The 20,591-nt window shown below is 33.4% G+C and overlaps 1 protein-coding gene across 1 annotated transcript in view; it reads left to right on the top strand.

Moving 5' to 3' along the window:
- Positions 1 to 1,105: 1,105 nt before the first annotated feature.
- The window catches only part of LOC135220952 (cGMP-dependent protein kinase, isozyme 1-like), a 490,937-nt gene continuing 471,451 nt past the window's right edge, over positions 1,106 to 20,591 (top strand). Inside the window, exon 1 of the mRNA XM_064258605.1 lies at positions 1,106 to 1,191. The gene's annotated coding sequence lies outside the window, so the exon portion shown is untranslated. The remainder of the gene's footprint in view (positions 1,192 to 20,591) is intronic.

Raw genomic sequence — 20,591 nt, 5'->3', positions numbered from 1 at the left:
TTATGTTATTTGACGATAGCTCATTTTCCCTTAAAATGAAATTATATTTTTACCATAAATACTCTTAAATTTAAAAGTCAACATTCCTTCAGTTTATACAAGAATAAATGTAATTTAGGAAAGTCATGATCAGAATTAGAGTGAAGTATCTTGCAGTAATTTCATTTGTTAAAACATTGTACATCATGACCGCTCATGGACAGTTTGTGTCACTAATAATAACTTCCATGGAATTATCATAATTGTTTAATCGATAATTCCTGCAGTGTTGTAAGTACGGAACCTGGCACCAGAACTGACCCTTAAGTTCTCTCAGTTACCATTTTTGAAAGATTGCTTGTCAGAAATCGGGAGAAAGATGCTTTGTGTGAAGGACTTGTCGTCATATAATGTATTTGGAACTTTCTGAAAAACTATTTTTTATTTTACGTTATGCCACTTTGATAATGTTTTCATTTAAGGAATCTCTCTGAATATAGCAAGAGAAATGCTAGTGACCCTTTGCATAAATTGTGTAGAATTTGGAAATGTGCGGGGTGCCTGTGTTGCTTGTACTTTTGTTTACAATTAATTTGAAATAGGTGTGTGAGTGGGATGGGTATTGTGTGTGTTTTTGGGTTCTCTATAGTTCTCTGACAGATTTTTATACAAATATATTTATAGCTTTTTAATTGACTTTTGCCTTTGTAATTCCTTTTAATGATACGGCGTCAATAACCTCGTCGTTGCGCGCCAGTAAGAACTTAAAAATCAATCAATCAATCAAATTGTATAATTAACGCAAGGGAGAGTGATCACAATTTCTGAGAATGTGAGACGTCACTTTGTAGAGAGGTATATACAGAAAGGGAGCATCATAAATAAACTTTAACACTGAATAAGTAAGTTATATCTCTATGAAAAAAATTAACACTATGAATCAGTAAATTTTATATTTATAAAAGAACTTCACTCGCCTAACTTGGAGATAATAAATATATTTGGTTTAACGAATTGATTTCGAACAGAATGTTAATTTTTCAGCCTTAAATTATTTTGCATTGATTGCATGGATTTTTTTTTTTTTGCCTTGTCATTTCATTGATTTTATCACAAACTTCTTTTTTCTTTGTAGTTTATACGTGTAAAGAAGCGCGAAGGAAACTCCATTCGCCTTTTTGTTGCAGCATCTAAGATTTAAGTGGACAGATTGTGAGTAAGACTTTTTTTCTAGCTCTTAACCAAGGCCACCCCACCCCATCAGCCTCCTCACTCGACCTCAGTCCCACCCTCCCACCCAGACTTTCCTCCCTCCCTCCCTCCCTCCCCTTGTACTCCCTCAACCTATCCCAGGACCTTTCCGGTCATTGCTCTTAGTGCAATTGCCAACGCCGCTCATTGATGACGCTCTAGAAATAAACCCTAATTCTTCTTTGTCTGTGGTGTAAAAAAAAAAAAAAAAAAAAAACAAAAAAAAAAAAAAAAAAAGGATGTATTGTTTTCTCTCCCGCAAGAAGTCTTGCAAACTATCCGAGGAGGAATGTGATCTAACTAGCCTCTTTGCTTGTCTTTCTTTTTGTATTTGCACCCGGTTGGAGTTTGGTTTTTGAAGGTGTGTCAATAACCATTCGTGTATTAACGCCATTTCAGTGTGACAATCTACCTTTTATTATGCTGCTTTGGCATATGCTTTTTTTAGCTTTAATTTTGACAATTGTTCCATCGGTTGAAATTTTAAGTTATGAAGAGGAAAGAAAATTCTAATAGTAGAATCTCCCAATCGCAGTTTGACTCAAAACAAGCTTTACGAATTGATTGCTCCCAATTATTATTAATAGCGTGAACTCTCACGCTGGATGAGGTAATCATTGTGTGATATGCATGTTCAGTAATGACTTTTCGCTTACTCGGGGAGTAAGGCTAATAATACTTTGTTGTTGATTTTGTTGCTGTTGTGGAGTAGGAACGGTCTATTGAAGAGCCAAAAAAGGTCTGCCAAAGGTGTTTCTTGTTGAGTTAAAAATACAGAAGTTTTAGGATAGGATATTCAGGATTTACATATTAGAATGAAAATGTAAAAAGTAAATAATGTGGATGTTAAACAGTACAGAAAAATTATTTCTAGTAAAATATAGCGTATTTATTTTAATTTTCGTTGATGAAGCAAGGCTCTATTTGACCGTAGATTTTTAGCACGTTTTAATTTGTTTTGTGTGCTGAATTTAAGCTGTTTCTGTTCGATTATTTTGTATTTACACTTACTTAACTCAGAATATATGAACGTGTTTAATTTGTGTCATTTTTATTTGTTCCTTGTTGTTAGTATAAGTAGTACTAAGTATGAATATTAATTACGAAGATCACTTCACGTTAAGCTAGGAATATAATGTTTACTACTTATGCGTGAGGGGAAAATCTTGCACCCATCCCGAGTAAGCTGGAGGTCGCATCACGCCTTGTTTTTATTCAGCGTGACTGAACAGCTTATCGTGTAAACTAGACTAACGGTTAACCACAGTTATTTTTCTACCCTCTCAACTGTTTCTATCATAGATCGGATCGAAACGAGAAATGAGAACATACGTAGGACAAATTTAGGTTTTCCCCCTTGAATAAATATTGACCATTTTCAAGTACGTTTGGTATCTATTTGAAACATGATTTCTTTTCATAATAGATCATAAGATTATGACTCTCGAGTCCCAGCAGCTTTGTCAAGAACCTTCAAGCATCTCAGAAGTGTTTGCAAAAGAATAATAATAGTTTCCGAGACATTCAGTGCAAGTTTATACACACATCGTCAGGGAAAAAAACACAAACGCACGCACTTACACTTACATACATACATTATATATATATATATATAGTATATATATATATATATATATATAAATCTATAGTATATATATTATATATATATATATATATATATATATATATATATATATAACCCTGAGTGTATTTATGATGAAATATATGTCACAAGAAATTTATGTAAGAAATTAGAATCTCCTTTTATTGCATACACAGTGCATTATGATTGGCAAAAAGGACTTTTCATTGTAATAACAACGGAGAAACATATATAAAAAACTTTCTCGTATTACCTTGGAGTAAATTAAAGATATTCTTTATCTTTTTAAAATTCTTTATTGCAGCAATAAAGGGCAATAATGCAATGAAAAGAAGCCGTTGCAAAGCTAATATCAAATCCCACGGGAGTCATGTGACAATTATAATTATAACATCGGTAAAACTTGAGAATCACTTGAAAGGAGAGTAGAACACCGTAAAAGATGTATAAGCTCTAGTGAAAAAAATAACTTGGAAGGTGCCGAAAGCTAATGTATTCAAATTTTGTTGGAAAGAAATAACATAAGATAAAGTTATAAAGAACAGAACTTTGTTAAGAATATAAATATAGACTAAGATTGTATACACATGAACAATAGTTTTAACATAAATGTGCATAATTTGTAAAGAAGGTAGTTTGTCTGGGCTTAATAGCGAAGGTGTGGACCCAGCTGCATAGAAAACAAGATTAGTTCATGAAGCACTGACCTCAGTCACGAATGAGGTCTCTGCCTCTCATTTTACCTGAAAGTTGCGAATATTTTTTCCAGACGTCTGTATGTTCGTATGTACTGTGACCCCAGCATATTTAGAGCAAATTTCTACCAGTTATCAGTCCTCTTGAAGATCTTTTATTTATAAATTAATAGACGAAACCGGTTAGGACTTTTACCGTGCGTTTCATTACATCCCAGAGGTACATCTTTGCATGTATGTATTTACATTATTTAATTTTGCAAGCAAGATAGTTTTTTTTTTTCAAATAAGGGTCAATACTATTGAATTTAGTGGTAACGCATCAGAAATTTACGAGTTTCCCAGTTACAAAAAGTACTTACATGGCCCTACGCAGTATACTTGTATTATCATTATATTATCATTATGTGGTTTGAACTGAGTGGTAGGAGAGAGGCCAAAGTTTTGTTTCTTTGCTGACAGGTTGCTGATAGTATTCATTACTTTAATTAACTGTATGAGCCTATAACGGTTTAGTGAAATGTCTTCGGTTACGTACAGGTTTTCCATGATCAGTTACTACACGCCTCACTGGTCTCATCTGTTCATACTAATGTATTTATAGGTAGTTAAGGAAAGAAAAAACAACGGTTTTTTTCGGAAAATTACTGTCCTGAGTTACATTCTTGTATACGTATGCATAATATGGCGGCTTATCTGTGGAATGGCTTTACTGTTAAATAAAAACTAGTATACCAGTAGATTTATCTTTGTATGTTAATTCATGTACTCCGAAAGTATAGAATAGACTATCAACACTGCGCGGGAGATATTACCATACATAGATTGTGTTAACATATACGCCCGGTATTCAGTATCAGTCTAAGTTAGGAAAGGGAGTTGAAACAAAAATAGGTAACTTAAAAGCAGAAATATAATATTTCTTTTTAACTACTTTCAGAAGGCGTCAGATTTTTATGAAGGGATAAGGGGGTCTGGAATTTCCACATTATTAAAGCAATAACTTAGTGCCTGCCAGGCATCCTTAAGTATTCAGTGGACGTGTTGTGAGGGTAAATTGGCTTATAGAATAATGCCCGTTGCTTCGCAAACGAGTCCCCGCCCCCCCTTTTTTTTTTTTTTTTACATTGGCTAAGATGTTATTTTGATGATTATTACCATTTAAATTCATTTAAACATCTCTTCAATGACTGAATTGACAACATATTATATATATATATATATATATATATATATATATATATATATAATGTCTATATTTAGTAATTAAAATACCCTTTTTCTTATGTAACTATCTATATTATTTACCTATCTATCCATCTATCCTCTATGTATACTATATGTATATTTATATATATATATATATATATATATATGTATATATTATTTACCTACGTACATCCATCTATATATGTATATCTATATATATATATATTATATATATATATATATATATATATATATATATAAATTGTGCCTCTTTGTGGGTGTGTTATTTGTATGAGGCTTGATTTTGCTACCAGATGTGTTGGTTATGTCATCCTTTAAAGCTAGTCGAATGAAACAAGTAAATGGTGCTGCATCATCAGGTTTTGGTAGCACTTCCTATTGTCCTGACGATATTCCAGGAAGGCAAAAAATATCCTAGATACTTCCTGCAACTGTCAAGCGCTCCCGCTTAAGGAGACAATAATTCCGAATTTGTCCCTTGTCGTGTATTATTAGTGCCACTGGTGAACGGTAACATAGGAAAGAGCCGCTAGCTACGATACCTATTGAAGATACTGTGTTTTCACCTATCAAAAGCGCACCTGTGTCGGGAATATTGTTATAAAGATTTTTTGAACACCTGACAAATGTCGATTATTCATCGGTTACGTAATTCCCTTTCACATCTTGTGGCAGTGAGTGATTCAGATATCTAGCAGTGCTCTCTAGGTGAGAAACTGAGTCAAAACTATGAGAGTAGTTTTAGAAATGTTTTTATTGTACAAATAAACAATTAAAAACTCTTTATTTATACAATTTGCCATTTTAATATCAGACATACCACATTTACAAAGAAAGGGCTGGATATGAGATGGAAAATATAGCTAAGACGTTGTAGGTATTTATATTAAAATCTCCCTTGGTATATGCTGCTGCTGATTAAACCGAGAGAAAATACCAAGCCTGAAAGGCAAACTTTCGAAGTTGTGCCCAGATACTTGTTTTCTTTTTGTTTTTTCAGCCAAGATATACTAGGATTAGCAGAGTGTGTGTCTCCAAAGAGCACAACATGGACAATTTATCATCTAATGATTTTTTTTTTTGGCATGGTGTGTTATAAAGATTGAAATGTAGTATGTATTTACCAGTGAACGCTAATGAAGTTTTTGAAGGAATGAATGCATATACGTATATATAATATATATTCCTAAATTCATTAATGCAAAACTTTAATACCGCTTAGTGGTAAATGAATACATTCCGATTATATATATATATATATATATATATATATATATATATATATATATATATATATATACTACATACATATGTATGTATGTATATGTATGTATGTATGTAGTGTATATATATATCATATATATCATATTCCTAAATTCAATAATGCAAAGGTTTCATTACCGCTCAATGGTAAATAAATACTTATTACATTCCGATTATATTATTATATATATATATATATATATAATTATATATATATAATATATATATATATATATGTGTGTGTGTGCGTGTCCGTGTGTGTTGTGTGTGTGTGTATGTGTGTGTATACACTAAACCACAACACCTTAGACAATTCGGCAGCTGCTTATTTAATTCGCCTCGCAGTTACAGTACGTGTCAAACCAAGAACTAAATGGATACAATGCCTCGCACTTCAAGAATAACTATTCGCCATAATGAATTTAAGAGCTGTTCTATTTTGCCAGCAAAACTTGACTTCGTGGAGTCCTTTTGCATCCGAGTTCATTTACTCTCACAATCTAGATTTCAGACAAAAGTGTGTATAATAGGAGATACTTTTATCTTTTATCCATTTTTCTTCTATATAATATATATGTATATTATATATATATATATATATATATATATATATGTATATATATTATTTATATATATTATATAATATAATGTACATATATAATCAAATAATGAGTTCTCTTCTGCATATTCAGCCTTGCTGTCTGTCTAGGTCTTATTTCTGAGACTTTCTAGGCCGTCGTACAGGATTGGAACTCCTCCCCCCACTCTTATTGCGTTGCAAATCATCTCATTGCAGTTTCTCTGTTTTGGATAAATTATAATTTCTCCCCAGTCTTGAATCTTTTCATGCTGTAATCGAACTCTTCCAAATCTCCTCCGATTTGTTGCGTTACTATGGAATACTTTTCACTACTAGTCTAATAATCTCTTTTCCTCTCCATTTAGGCTGGTATTTATCTCTTAGTTACTGCCTTCTCCATATTTGATTCACAGTTTAATATGTTCCATAGTTAACCGAAATTTTATCTTTGTCCTCAAGCCTTTCTTTGATAACTATATTGTGCACCTTTGCCTTCTCTTCAGCATCAGCATTTGCTCCTCATATATTTTGCTGCCTTTTGGGGTTAACTTCCAGCTCTTTTCTGTCAGTGTCCACAAGATCAATTTCCTGAGCATTTCTTTTGCTTCCACCTCCATTCACCATAGTTTTTTTTATTTATTATATATATATATATATATCATAAAATTATATTAATATATATATATATTATATATATATATACATATGTATAACATCACGAAAGTTAGGACCGGTTTGATAAATCCAGAAATAAAGATAAAATGCCACGAAGGAAAAAATAAACGAAAGGAGTCTGCGAGATTTCTCGGCTGAAAAGCCCTTTACTGAAGCACTGCTTTCATAAAGGGCTTTTCAGCCGAAAGATCTCGCAGACTCCTTCGTTTATTTTTTTTCCTTCGTGGCATTTTTTATCTTTATTTATAAATACATTATATAATATAGATATATATATAATTAAGATATATATATATATAAATATAAATAATATATATATTATATATATATATATATATATTATTATATATGATTATATATATATTGATTTTCAATCTCCTGCACTTCATTGTACTCTTCCACCCGGTTTGCTCTTGAATCCAAACTGCAACTTTTCCAATGAAGATCTGAATTTCGTAGCTATTAGAATTCCGTTTTATATGTGTATAGTTGATAACGGAGATATAAAGTAAATAAAGGTACGATGCGAAATGGCTCTCAATGAAACTATTCAACTTTAAACTTTTTTGTTTCTTTTGAATATTTTGATAGTACGTGAAGGGGGCAATCCCATAATGGCTCTTAGGGAGTTAGACTGAGTATCAAAAATGAGAGTAGCGCTCGAATTTTTTTTTTTCTTTTTCTTGGTAGGATGTGATTCATGTCTAAATGATATATTGTTATATTTTTACTAAGAAATTGTGTAAACGATTAATAGGGTTGGTTTTGTATCAATGTCGTGACCGTCTCCCTTGCAGTTATTTGTTACAGAGGAATGATTTTGTTTTTGACCTAAACAAAACATAAAGATCAAGTTGTAGATAAATAATTTTAGAATAGTCCATTTACGTGTCTATACACACTGATTCGTTAACGCAGCTCATTCTTCAATCAGAGCGAGTTGATTCAGAGCATGACTTCAGAAATTCTAAAGAATCATAACAGACTGAAAGCCAGACCCTAAGGCCTATTGTGAGGGCTGACGCATCTGGAGAGCACTGGCAGAAAATGATGTTCTTGCCATTCGTAGAATTTCTAGCCAACTAAGTGACAGGTTTCAGGATGAAAATGCCTCATGCCCCAAAGCATTTGCCCTGGCGCCTGAACACGTAAATCAACTGACCGTTAACAGGACGTTCTCTCCAGCCATATTCATTTCCTCGAGAACTGGGACTAGTTGATGTAATAGTCGAAGTAAAGACTTAAGATTTGGAACAGTTGAAAAAGTTACGGATACTGGCAAGGAAACACTTCTCGATTGCCTTTGTCACAGTACGCATCCTTCTAACTCTTGCAGTCAGTGTGAAGGGATTAAATTCTGCCTTGAAGCATATAAAGAATAAATTCAGAAGGATATGGGCGGACTTCGCCATTATGCAGTTAGTTTATTATATAGCATGTCCACGGCGAAATGAAGTTAGACTATGAAAAAATAACTGACATGAATGCTATTCGACATCTTGAAGGAAGGTATTCATTGACAGAAGGTATTTATCGATATCATGGGAATCAAGTGCGTTCACTTCTGTAGGCTTGTAAACTGGACATGGTGACTTTGTGTTTTGTGTTACTGTCAGTCATGCATAGCAGTCCTTGAATATCGCACATATTAACTTATTCCCCTTTGATTTAAATGATGGGACTGTTTAAATCAATTATCACTTACTGAATTTCTCTTTTTCTGCAGTGCGGAGGTGATTCTGTCTCATCATCGACGAAGCCTCTTTTGATCTATGTTGAAATATTATAAACTTATCAGAAGGAGCTTCCGATGATGTTATAAGATTTTTTCTTAGAAAGATTTTATGTATTAGACATTGGAGACATTCTCAACCTTCATCTCATTAGTATGTTTGGAGTTACAGTACGATGTAACGTAAGTTATTGTTTATCTCACTGAATTTAAGGTTGAGTCCTGAGAAATTCATTTATATTTTTAAATAGATAAAGGGATTGCCTTCGAATTCCAATATACTATTTCCACATCATCAGAGTCCTCTCAAAGAGACCCTTTTCATCCATACCCTAATAATTATTATCGAGCTCTCTCCCTCTGCTCTCACTAAACTTCTCTCTATTCACCAGGCGTCATTTCTTGCTCTCGGTTCTTCGTGGAATTACCTGAAATGGAGAACCGCCTCGCTTTTTCTTTTTTCTGTCAGTCACTTCCATGAACTCTTTCATCTCTTACCCTCTGAAACTCATTACCGTATTAAGTACCGTTCACTGTCTCCTTTGTCTGTCCTAGTTTTATATTTCAGTGGCATTTATCATATACTAGACTTGGTTACCCTAATGAACTGTGATGCCTCCTACCGTTCGCATAGTGCGTGACGATATAAATGATTCCTTTTAACTCTGATATTGCATTCTCTGATATTGCTAAAGAGGTGAATCCTTACTCCAGCAGCAACAATTTAGGAATACTTTGTTATAAATGATAGCGTTGTAATATTATAGGTTGTTTTCTTAGATTTGCAGTCTGTTAATATCACCAAGTTCCGTGTATTGGAATGTTTTATGATATTTCTTTGTAGCAAAGTTAGTTTATTATTTTTGAAGATAAATTAATTTTTTTAATATTTGTTTTTTATAGTAAATCCCATATTCATGTTTTGTACTGGACAACCTAACGGTTCCAGTGCCAAACATTCCTAAATCAAAACAAATCAAATCACTAATTAGATTGAAGTGGCATCGTTCAAAGTGAAAACAAAGCATTTTTGGTAAAAGAACATCATTCAAGACTTTATTTATTTATTTATTTATTTATTAGAGTACACACTCTAGTAAAATTGTCTATTTCTTTGTTTCCTATTTTCATTGCTTTGCCTATCGCTATCATTCTTACTAGCATATAAAGGTGTCATTCTATATTTTTTATAAAAGCATTTACTAGTTCTCCCTTTTTGCACTGACTGTTCAGTTTGATTGGATGGATCGCGCTGGATAGATGTTTGAAATCGCAAATAGATAAATAGATAAAAATATTCCAACGGATATGGTATTCATGGTTTTTATTTACTGCTAGAGAACATTCGGTTATCGGTGAAATGTTTTTGAATGTATTTTCGTTATTTTTGTGTATTTTGTGTACGTGAGAAATACCATGATGTTTGCCTATGATATTGTTATTATTATTGTTATTGTTGTTATTATTGTTATTGTTGTTCTTGTTTATCTTGACTGTGTATAGGAAACTCACCAAAATACCATTAATGGCCAAAGAAAACTCCCAAAGAAAATTTGTCTTAATAAGAGGTGCGGATGAAAGACTGGTAAATTAATCGACAAAGGGCAACTATACACATGCATAAAAACCATTTGAGAGAAGTAGAAAAAACTGTCAAGCTTCAGAGCTCCGGCATCTTCAACAATGCCAGGAAGACCCTTCCGCACTTTTGCTGTAAAGGGAATAAAGCGCCTCTGGAACCGGTAAGTAAACTAAACGAAACGAGTACCACGTACTACCGATCCCACAGGCATAGACGCTGTAAAGATGACGTCAGAACTCTTCCCTTCAAACATTAATTATGAAAGCGTAACTGGATTAGATTACATTCATATTATTTTCAGGGTATCCGTCAGATTTCGTGCGGTATGTAATTCAGAGACAGTGCCATAGAAAGCTGTTGGAAATAATTTGGGATTAACTCTTTTCTGGTAATCGAGAGGCAATCCCTCAAATGTGTCCGTAATTACATCCGATCCTGTTACCTGCTCCGTTGCGCTCCGATGGCTGCTTTCTCTCTCTCTCTCTCTCTCTCTCTCTCTCTCTCTCTCTCTCTCTCTCTTATTACATTAAAGAGCTCGGGGATTTTTAATGGATTGCTTGTTGCAATAAGTGTATTACACGTCATTAAAGGGAGTTTGTTTCGTGTGGGGTTGGAACATATTTTTATGAAGGGGAGATATTTCTCCTGAATTTGTTCTTCATATATTATTATTATTATTATTATTATTATTATTATTATTATTATTATTATTATTATTATTATTATTATTATTATTATTTATGCGTATTTTACTAAGTGTATGATTTTCGATCCAGTACAAGCAATTACAGTTTATCATGGACATTCCTTAGAGGGGATGAACAGACTGACAGAGAGAGAGAGCAAAATACCATTCGAGAGTGGTCAAGATGATTTGTTGGTTAAATTGTTAACGGATTACCGAACTTTTATTTGGCTTCCCAGTTATTTTGGTAAGGGTTTCATTCCTTAAATTGTCCTTCCATTTTACCACATGTCTCGCCCTTGCATTCATTGGTACCAGCATTTTGTTCATTAATGGAAATTTGTTTAACGATTAGTTCCTAAGCGTGACAGGATATTTTAGAAAAAGACTTTCCTGCTTGGTGTAAGGCTCGTGAATACTGAGTAAATTAAACAAAAATGCACAGCTGTTCCCTTCCCACTGAATACCATTGCAGTCGTAACATACACAGGGAATGCTGGAAGTTTCGTATATCTCTGTAAGCATTGATGTAATATCTCTGACGGTGGTTTTATTGGTTGAAAATATAGTTCGTAGTCCAGTACTTTCACACGGCTAATTGAATTTGTCAGATTCAGAATACACATTTTAGTATTCGTATAGGGTGTTTAAAAAAAAAAAAAAAAAAAAAAAGCAGACCATGCGGCAGTTAGGCAGGATTTATGGTTGGTTAAATTAAGTGGTAATGGTTTAAGAGGCTGTGACCAGGTACCGCATTTGGAATATTATTAAATTATATGTTTTTTCACATTGTAAAAACAATAATGTAAAAAATGAATAAGAATAAACTTTGGTATGAATTTTGCTTGTTACCGTTGTTAATGTAAAAATAGCAAATTTCCTCTTGATGCTTCGTTTCACTTTTCAGATGTCTTTTAAACTTTGCTGATATTTTGCAGATCGATTTAGACAGAAGCTATGTTTTTTTTCTTCGTGAAACATTCAAGTAGCTTTGTCTCTTTCACTTATATAATGTTTTGCCAGAGGAAATGAATTTTTTATTTTTATTTTTTTTTTATACCTGAAATAGAAAATGGGAATATATGGCTGAAGTGTAAAAAAAGTGGGAAACGCTAGTAATGGGGATCTTAGGAAATTGTCTTTGTTTTGTGCATGTATATATTAAGACTTCAATATGTTGTTCGTACCTAGCTCTAATATTGTCTCTTCTGGTTCCTTCCTATGCTAACGCTCATGGGACTTGTAAGCTCCGACATTTTCTAATTACCCTCTTCTTCCCACTCTCCTTTCAGCTTGACTGGACCTCGAACCTCGAACTTGAGTGGTGTTGTGAAACCAGTTGCCTCTCAGAATGAGTTTAAATGCAAAATGGCACAAGGTAAAAAGCGAAGCAAAGTGGTATAGGAAAAAGACGCCATCCTACGTGATATTTTTCAATCACCCTTTGATCCTTAGTCATTAATCTAGTGGAGGCAGATTATTTTTTCTCGCCTAAGGGTTAGGGAGAGACTACAAGCAATGGCGTGCTTGAAGCTAATAATAAATGTCCACTAGTCTATTGATTACGTATAAAGTTTCGTCAACTCATGTTTTACTAACAGCTTCATTCCTAGGTTGTGGATTAAATTTCCTCTCTTTTTACATTTATACTTTGACGTATTCCATTTTTGACATGGATGTATATCTGCCAAGCTCTCTCTCTCTCTCTCTCTCTCTCTCTCTCTCTCTCTCTCTCTCTCTCTCTCTCTCTCTCTCTAATTGTTAGTATATAACGTTCTGCTTATTCAGTTCATATTATTTTTTTTATCGTTGTACATATTCCATTATTTCTTGCACTTTTTCAGTTTGTTTCTCAGACTGAGTAACTCGAACCTGACATCATAAAAGTGCAGCCACTCTTTCCAATTTATAGGTTCAGTTACTGTGTTTTGTTGTTGTTGTTGAAATTAAGGCTATTATAGTTGTAGAAATTACGCCAATTATAATGGATAACATTATATTAAAATTGAGCAATACTTTTTATTAAATTTTTTTTGGGGGGAATGGTGACAGAAATTTGTCTTTATCTTTCCTAAATAATTTGCAATATATAGTTACTCAGCCAGGCGGGAGCATTATCTTCGGGATTACTAGAGTACTTGCAATAGTCTTCTTCCTTCTTATTCTAGTTCCTTTTCAGTGTGCAGTGATCGCTCTTCGAAATGTAGCTAGAGGTCAAACATCTTTAGGCTCCTGTGATACATTAGTATAAGGAGTTATATAGCTTACGTTTAAATCATTTATATATATATATATATATATATATATATATATATATATACAGTTTATTTATATATATATATATATATTTATATATATAATATATATATACGAGCAGTCTCAGTCTTGTTTCCGATTATTTTAATTATTTTAGTATAATTATTTTTTATGCATAGAGAGAGAGAAAGAGAGACATGGAGAGAGAGAGAGAGGGGGGGAGCAGATGAGAGAGAGTAGAGAAATAGCGGCGATCTGCAGCTTGCTAAAGGAGTAAATAATTTGAGGAATTGGGCCTTGTAATCAATTTCTTCCTCGTATTCATAAGATGTAACGAAAATGACCCAATAAGCAAATATGAATCTTTTGCTTATCCATATTATATACATACATGATACACACACTTGCTCTCAAAAGTTACATTCAAACTCTTTATATTCATTCACACACACACGCACTATATATATATATATATATATATATATATATATATATATATATATATATATATATATATATATATATATATATATATATATATATATATATGTATGTATAACTGAATCACGAAAGTTTGGAAACGTGATAAATCCATAAATAAAGGTATAAGCCACAAAGGAAAAATAAACAATGGAGTTCTGAGAGATCTTTCGACTCGGGCGTCCTCCTTTATATATATATATATAGATAATATATATATATATATATATATATATATATATATATAGATATATATATATATATATTACATCGCCGAGGTTAAAGTTCTGATTATGTGATTACCTTCGCCCGTTCTCGTCCATACTACGATTAAATTCCTCAGTCATTACATGCATAATTTAGCTAAGGTAGCTGTATAGTTGTTTGATATTTATTTTTATCAATTTAAGGGAAACTTTCAATTGCGATATCTCTTTGATAGCAGATGTTGTCATTCAAGCTTTACGTCAGTCATTCGTGCCTTAATCTTTTCATTATGTAAGTGTTTTAGTCACTTCGCAGAAAAGGGTTAATCCACAAAATATTTTATCTCCAGGCTCAATATTTTTCCCTTCAATTAATCCCAGAGGGCAAGAGGATTATGTGAGTACGGGGCCCAATTTGCGAGATTTTCCTCGTTATGTGTTAATGGGTTCTTAGAGGACTGACCGTGTGTCTTAAATCCGTTATCCATTTTTAAAGGAATATTGATTTTATATCAGCTTTGCCACCAGATGATTCGGCAAGTTGAACATGGACACAACGGTGTCCCTTTGAGGGAGGCAGCTGTCAAATGAACGTTAGTGTGGGGATTATCCCCCCCACCCCCTTCTCTCTCTCTCTCTCTCTCTCTCTCTCTCTCTTCATAATCTTACTAGTTTATCTGATTATAAAGATGCTTCCGTTACAGGTGATAAGTTGACAATATGGGATCTGTATATATATAATTTCTGTGATTATTGACTTCGAAGTGTATGATGGCACGTGGCCGTATTTATTAACGTGACCGACCTGTACAACTCGCCAAACTTGGACAGTAATATTTTTAGATTATTGTTTCATGCATTTCCATTGTAATGCTGGTCATGGCCCTGAATTAAATTCATGTGGAATTTTGCTAATGATATCGATAGGATGTGGGACATATATATGTTTAATTGTCACTAAATATGAAAATGCCATAGAAATGTCAGTTTCATATTGCAGTGAATGAATTGGCCGATCGCTCAAATATTGAATATCGTTGCTGTGTTGAAATTTCAGAATGATGTAGATCCGTTTTGAATTGTAGGAGGTCCCTGTGCTGCTGATAACAGCCAGCGCTCATGAATACCACTTCCATATATGTTTAATTATTATTATTGCACATTGACGATCAGTTTAGTTTTATTACTTACTCGAAATAAACACTTCATTGATACGGATACAGAGATCGCTAATATGATTTCCGAAGGTTTATGTTTGATTAATTTGGGTTTTTGTTTGTTTCAGGTAATCATGGTGTTCATTTGTAAATGGATATACATGCATATTGAAGGGAATTTTTCGCTCTTTGTATATTGAAAGGCAATTTAACTTGGCTCCAACTTTGTGCTTTGGTTTCAGTTCACTAATATACCCTATTATTATTATTATTATTATTATTATTATTATTATTATTATTATTATTATTATTATTATTGTTATTATTATTATTATTATTATTATTACAAGATAGTGATTGGGTCAAATAATTATATAGCAAAAAAATATATTGTGTACCTTTGTTCACCCTGTTGGCTTCCGGTCTGGCGTCCATGAAATAAGTTTGATGTGATGATGAAAACAGACTTGTTTGCCACTCTCTCTCTTCTCTCTCTCTCTCTCTCTCTCTCTTCTCTCTCTCTCTCTCTCTCTTTTAATGGCCATATTTTCCTGTACGGGATTGAAGCAAGCGCTTGTTGAGTGTGAGAATCTCCAATGAAAATGAGATAAATGATGATGTTTTTTTATGCCTATCGCCATTACTTGCGTATTTGTTGGCTTAATAAACGTTATAAACTTTAACTGCACGCATGTCTCTATTCAAATATTGCATTAGATGCGAAAACATCCTGCTATTTGCATTGTGTGTGGCCTAGTAGCGACATGTGTCGCCGGATTCGTGCGGTTGTGTGACGGGGAAACCATTGCTTCTGTTTAGGTCCCTGTCATTCAGTGGTTTTATGGAGCCCTCGCTTTGGCCTAGATATCCTCAGGGCCGTTGACCTTCTCGTAAATTGCAAATGGTCTCGCCGTTCGCGTGTTTTAGATTCCGGTTTCATGTGGATTTTGAAAGGAAGTGTTTGTGTAGTTTTATTTCGTTTTACTTTTTTTTACTTCGTTCGTAGAATTCACGCAGCGTCCATAGATATTTCGTGCTATATCGCGGGGACTTGAGGGTTTATTTGCAAATTGCAGTCGCAAGAATGAGGACATGGCGTGATGCGAGAGAAATCTAGCATTCCCTATGCGAGTCGTTACTGATGTTAGGTAGTAAATAGGCTCGCTCTCTCTCTCTCTCTCTCTCTCTCTCTCTCTCTCTCTCTCTCTCTCATCAATTGGTATTAGTAGTTTATAACTGAAGTTAAGCTCTATAAATGTCAGACCTCAAGCGTACAGATTTTCATCGATAATCCTTAAAAATCAGTTCAGTATATACGGAATCCTATTCATTGAGGTAAAGTACGAGGGTAATTCTTTTATAAGTAGGTTACAGGTTTAATCATCACAGGTCAGTGGCCAGAATCACAGATTTTTTTGCTTCAAAAATGCCTCAGTGGTGGTATTAGTTTCATAATGATGTATATTGATTTTATATTATAATGTTAACGAGTTATTTCGCTTATTATTCAGTGGACTTGGCGGAGGATAATTTTTTAATGAGTTATCCTGTTGAGCGTTGAATATCATTGTTATTATTATTTCATTGCAGGAAACCTATTCACATGGAATAAGTACACAGGGGCCATTGACTTGACATTCAAACTTGTAAAGAATGTTGGTTTCAGCCTCCCACCGCAGACTCCATACTGCAATAGTAATTGATCATGATACCGAGTCACTGATTTTTCATCGCCTGGGGAGGTGCGAACCCGCGACATGTGAGGTGCATACCACGACGCTAGCTACTGTACCGGCTAAATATTCGTCAAAGTAAATATGAACCATTCGGATGAATGTTGCATTTGCCCCCACTATCCTGCCCCCCAGTCAGTATGGTTTTTTGCTTGAATACTGATTCTCTCTCTCTCTCTCTCTCTCTCTCTCTCTCTCTCTCTCTCTCTCTCTCTCTCTCTTTTCCCGCGTGCTCTCTCTAGATAATTTTATTTTGACTGAAAGCACCTTTTGTTGAAGGACAGCTATATTAAACAAAACTCAGTTATGGAAACTGTTGCGATACTTGAAAAAAAAGACTGAAATCACTTGAGGTAGTTCGTACTCCTTGTTAGAATGTACACATTTTTTCACATTACTTATAATGCTGAAAAATCTAGCAGATGTATGAATAAATTTCAACACCGTTTTGAAAACTGTAATTATTTTTTATGCTAATGGCCGGAAAAATATTACTGAAATGTCCTTGCTTTGTAAAATGACGTATTGTTGCCTTTGTATTGACTCATGTTAAATTGCACATTTACTTTGTTTTTCTTTGACAGTAATTGCACGAGTAATGAAAGCTTTTTTTACTGGAATTACACGTCCATGTTTGCAGATGCATAAACTCTCTCTCTCTCTCTCTCTCTCTCTCTCTCTCTCTCTCTCTCTCTCTCTCTCTCTCTCTCTCTCTCTTGAATTTCGTATTTATTAAATAGTGCTTTAGGGGACACCCAAAGAAGTGATCTCATTGAGCATTTCAAGTGCTTATATGTATTTGGCTGCTAAAGTATCTCTCTCTCAGAAATGCAACATCAGAGGGAGGTTTGATGCAGAATGTAACGAATTGACTCACATTCAGTCTCCACCATAATTCCATTGTGGCCAAATGCTGACTGTACTTGAGGAGCATTGGATTTATACTTTAATACGGAATACCTCTTGGGGTCGCCCTTTTGACCGGGAAAGTTCCACATAATAGAATACTCTATATATAAATAAGAACAGAGTGATAGAACTAAATATACCGATGAAAGCAGATAGAGAGTTCATTGCATAAAAATAGTAGCTTCAAAAATAGGTTTACCTCAAAAGTGCTTGGTTGCCTTTTTAATCTTGCAGGCGATAACATTTATAAAACAGCTGTGTATTAATAACATCCCATGACACAAGGGACGTGAGTCTTCCTGGTTATTGTCACGCCAGATAACTTTCCACTTATCAGTCAAGTACTGGAAATCATTTCTGTCTCGATGTCAGCAGAGTTCTGGAAACGAGAGTAGCTAACTCCTTGGAAAGAGCGGAAACGCCAGAAGATGAAATTTCCAGGATACTGTTGACAGCGAGACAGAACTGAATTCCATACTTCGAACGATCATCATCATCATCGCTTCCAGCTTCGTGTGTGACAAAAAGGGCCGTTATTAAATTCCTTCCTGTCCTTTGGCATCTACATATCTCCGCTTTCTACAACCATCCTCCTTAAAATTTCTATCCAAGTGTCTGGCAAATCTTCCTCCGACCATAGAGGCCCAGCTGACATAATCCCGTACTATTCTCACAGGGGTTGCACGAAGGGAATGTCTGAGTTTTCTCTATCACTTTTTTCTCAGTAGCTCGTCTACATGTGAAACTTTCTATGAGAGCTAATTAGGAAAAGGAATGGATTTGACTATATCCTGCCTACAGATATTGGAAACCTAATCAACAAAATATTTGCAGCTGGTACGGAAATATAGTATGAGTTTTGAGTCACTGTGAATCTACATTACAAGATTTTTGGTAACTGATCACCGAAATATCTCTACTTTCCCTTATTCCTATTATGTGCGTTTTGTGTCTTTGATCCTTTAATGTTTTCCTTCTGCCTAAATTTGTTGTATGTTAAGTATTATCTACTCTCCTTGTGCACTAGTTGCAAGATGTTAACCATTGTCTCCAACAACTAGATTTACGGACTATAGTGAATGAATGATGATTAACTATTGCCTAAATGACATTATGAACTAAAATAGTAACTTAACCAGCAGTTGCGTATTGCCGATTTACTCACATATTTTTTTTTAAACATTTATAAATATAAATGAGGCTTATTCGTGTTAAGAAAGAAAACCTGTTCAGGGGAGGAATAATAATAGTTAAAGAAGAAAGCAAGACGTGCATACATTCCATTTCTTTATAAAATAAACTTTAAAGTATCATTATGCACTATAAAGTCGTTAATTGACGTGTTTTAATTTTCAGAACTCACCCAAGGGTAGTTGTTACTGAAGTAACAATTTTTTTGTTTTGTGTTCACACTAATAATGTATTATATATATATATATATATATATATATTATATATATATATATACTATAATATAGGTATGTCACATATATATATATATCTATATCCCTGTTTATAATATATATGTTAATATATTATAATATATATATTCTATATATATATATATATATATTCTATATTAATACATTATTAATGTTTAACAAAAAAAAATATGTGAGTAAATCGGCAATACGCAACTGCTGGTTAAGTTACTATTTTAGTTCATAATGTTAAGTTATATCTATTTAGTTTCATATGATATATATAGAGATATAGTATATATAGATATAATATATATATATACTTATATATATTTATATGTATATATTATACATATATATAATGTATATTTAATGTATATATATATCAAATTACACGTTGATTCATATACGTACATCGAGCTTCAAATGTCCTTTAATATCTAATTCGCTCTACCTCGTAATTAATATATTTTCATATGTGTTAACCGAAGGGGAATTTTTCAAGCTGTGTGGTGTAGATGCTTCACTTGCGTCCTGAATTTGTTGATTCGATGGTGGCGCGCATGTGAGCCGACGAATTTCTTATCGACAAAAAAATTCCCCTTCGGTTAACATGTATAGAAGTATATTAATTCCAAGGTAGAGCGAATTAGATATTAAAGTAGCATTCTGAGCTCGATGTGGTATTATATATATAATAATAGATATATATATATATAATATATATTATATTATATAAAAAAATAATAATATATATAATATATATATATTATTATGATATGCATATATGTATATAGTATATATATATATGTGTGTGTGTTTGTGCAAATATCAAATCTTTTGCATTTAAGGAAATTCATATTGCAAATCAGCTTTCATGTTGCAGAGAACTGATGCTTTTGGCGATAAGAACGTAAAAAAGAAATGTTGAATTATTTAGGGGGGACTGTAGCCTATGCTTATGTAGATACAGAACTACACGTTATTAGTAATCTTATTTACATTATATGATACCATATACGTTATAGTCTGTGACTTTTTAATATTTTTTTTATTATGTTGTAGTCAGATCATCTAATTTGTGTGGGTGCATTTGCATGTTTGATGTTGGATTCTTCTCTTGAGTTGTGCTGTTTAAGAAATGGCAGTATTTA

The sequence above is a fragment of the Macrobrachium nipponense genome, chromosome 2 (genome assembly GCF_015104395.2).
Source record: "Macrobrachium nipponense isolate FS-2020 chromosome 2, ASM1510439v2, whole genome shotgun sequence".
NCBI classification, from domain to species: Eukaryota; Metazoa; Arthropoda; class Malacostraca; order Decapoda; family Palaemonidae; genus Macrobrachium; species Macrobrachium nipponense.
This window is presented reverse-complemented; position numbering and strand designations above follow the sequence as displayed.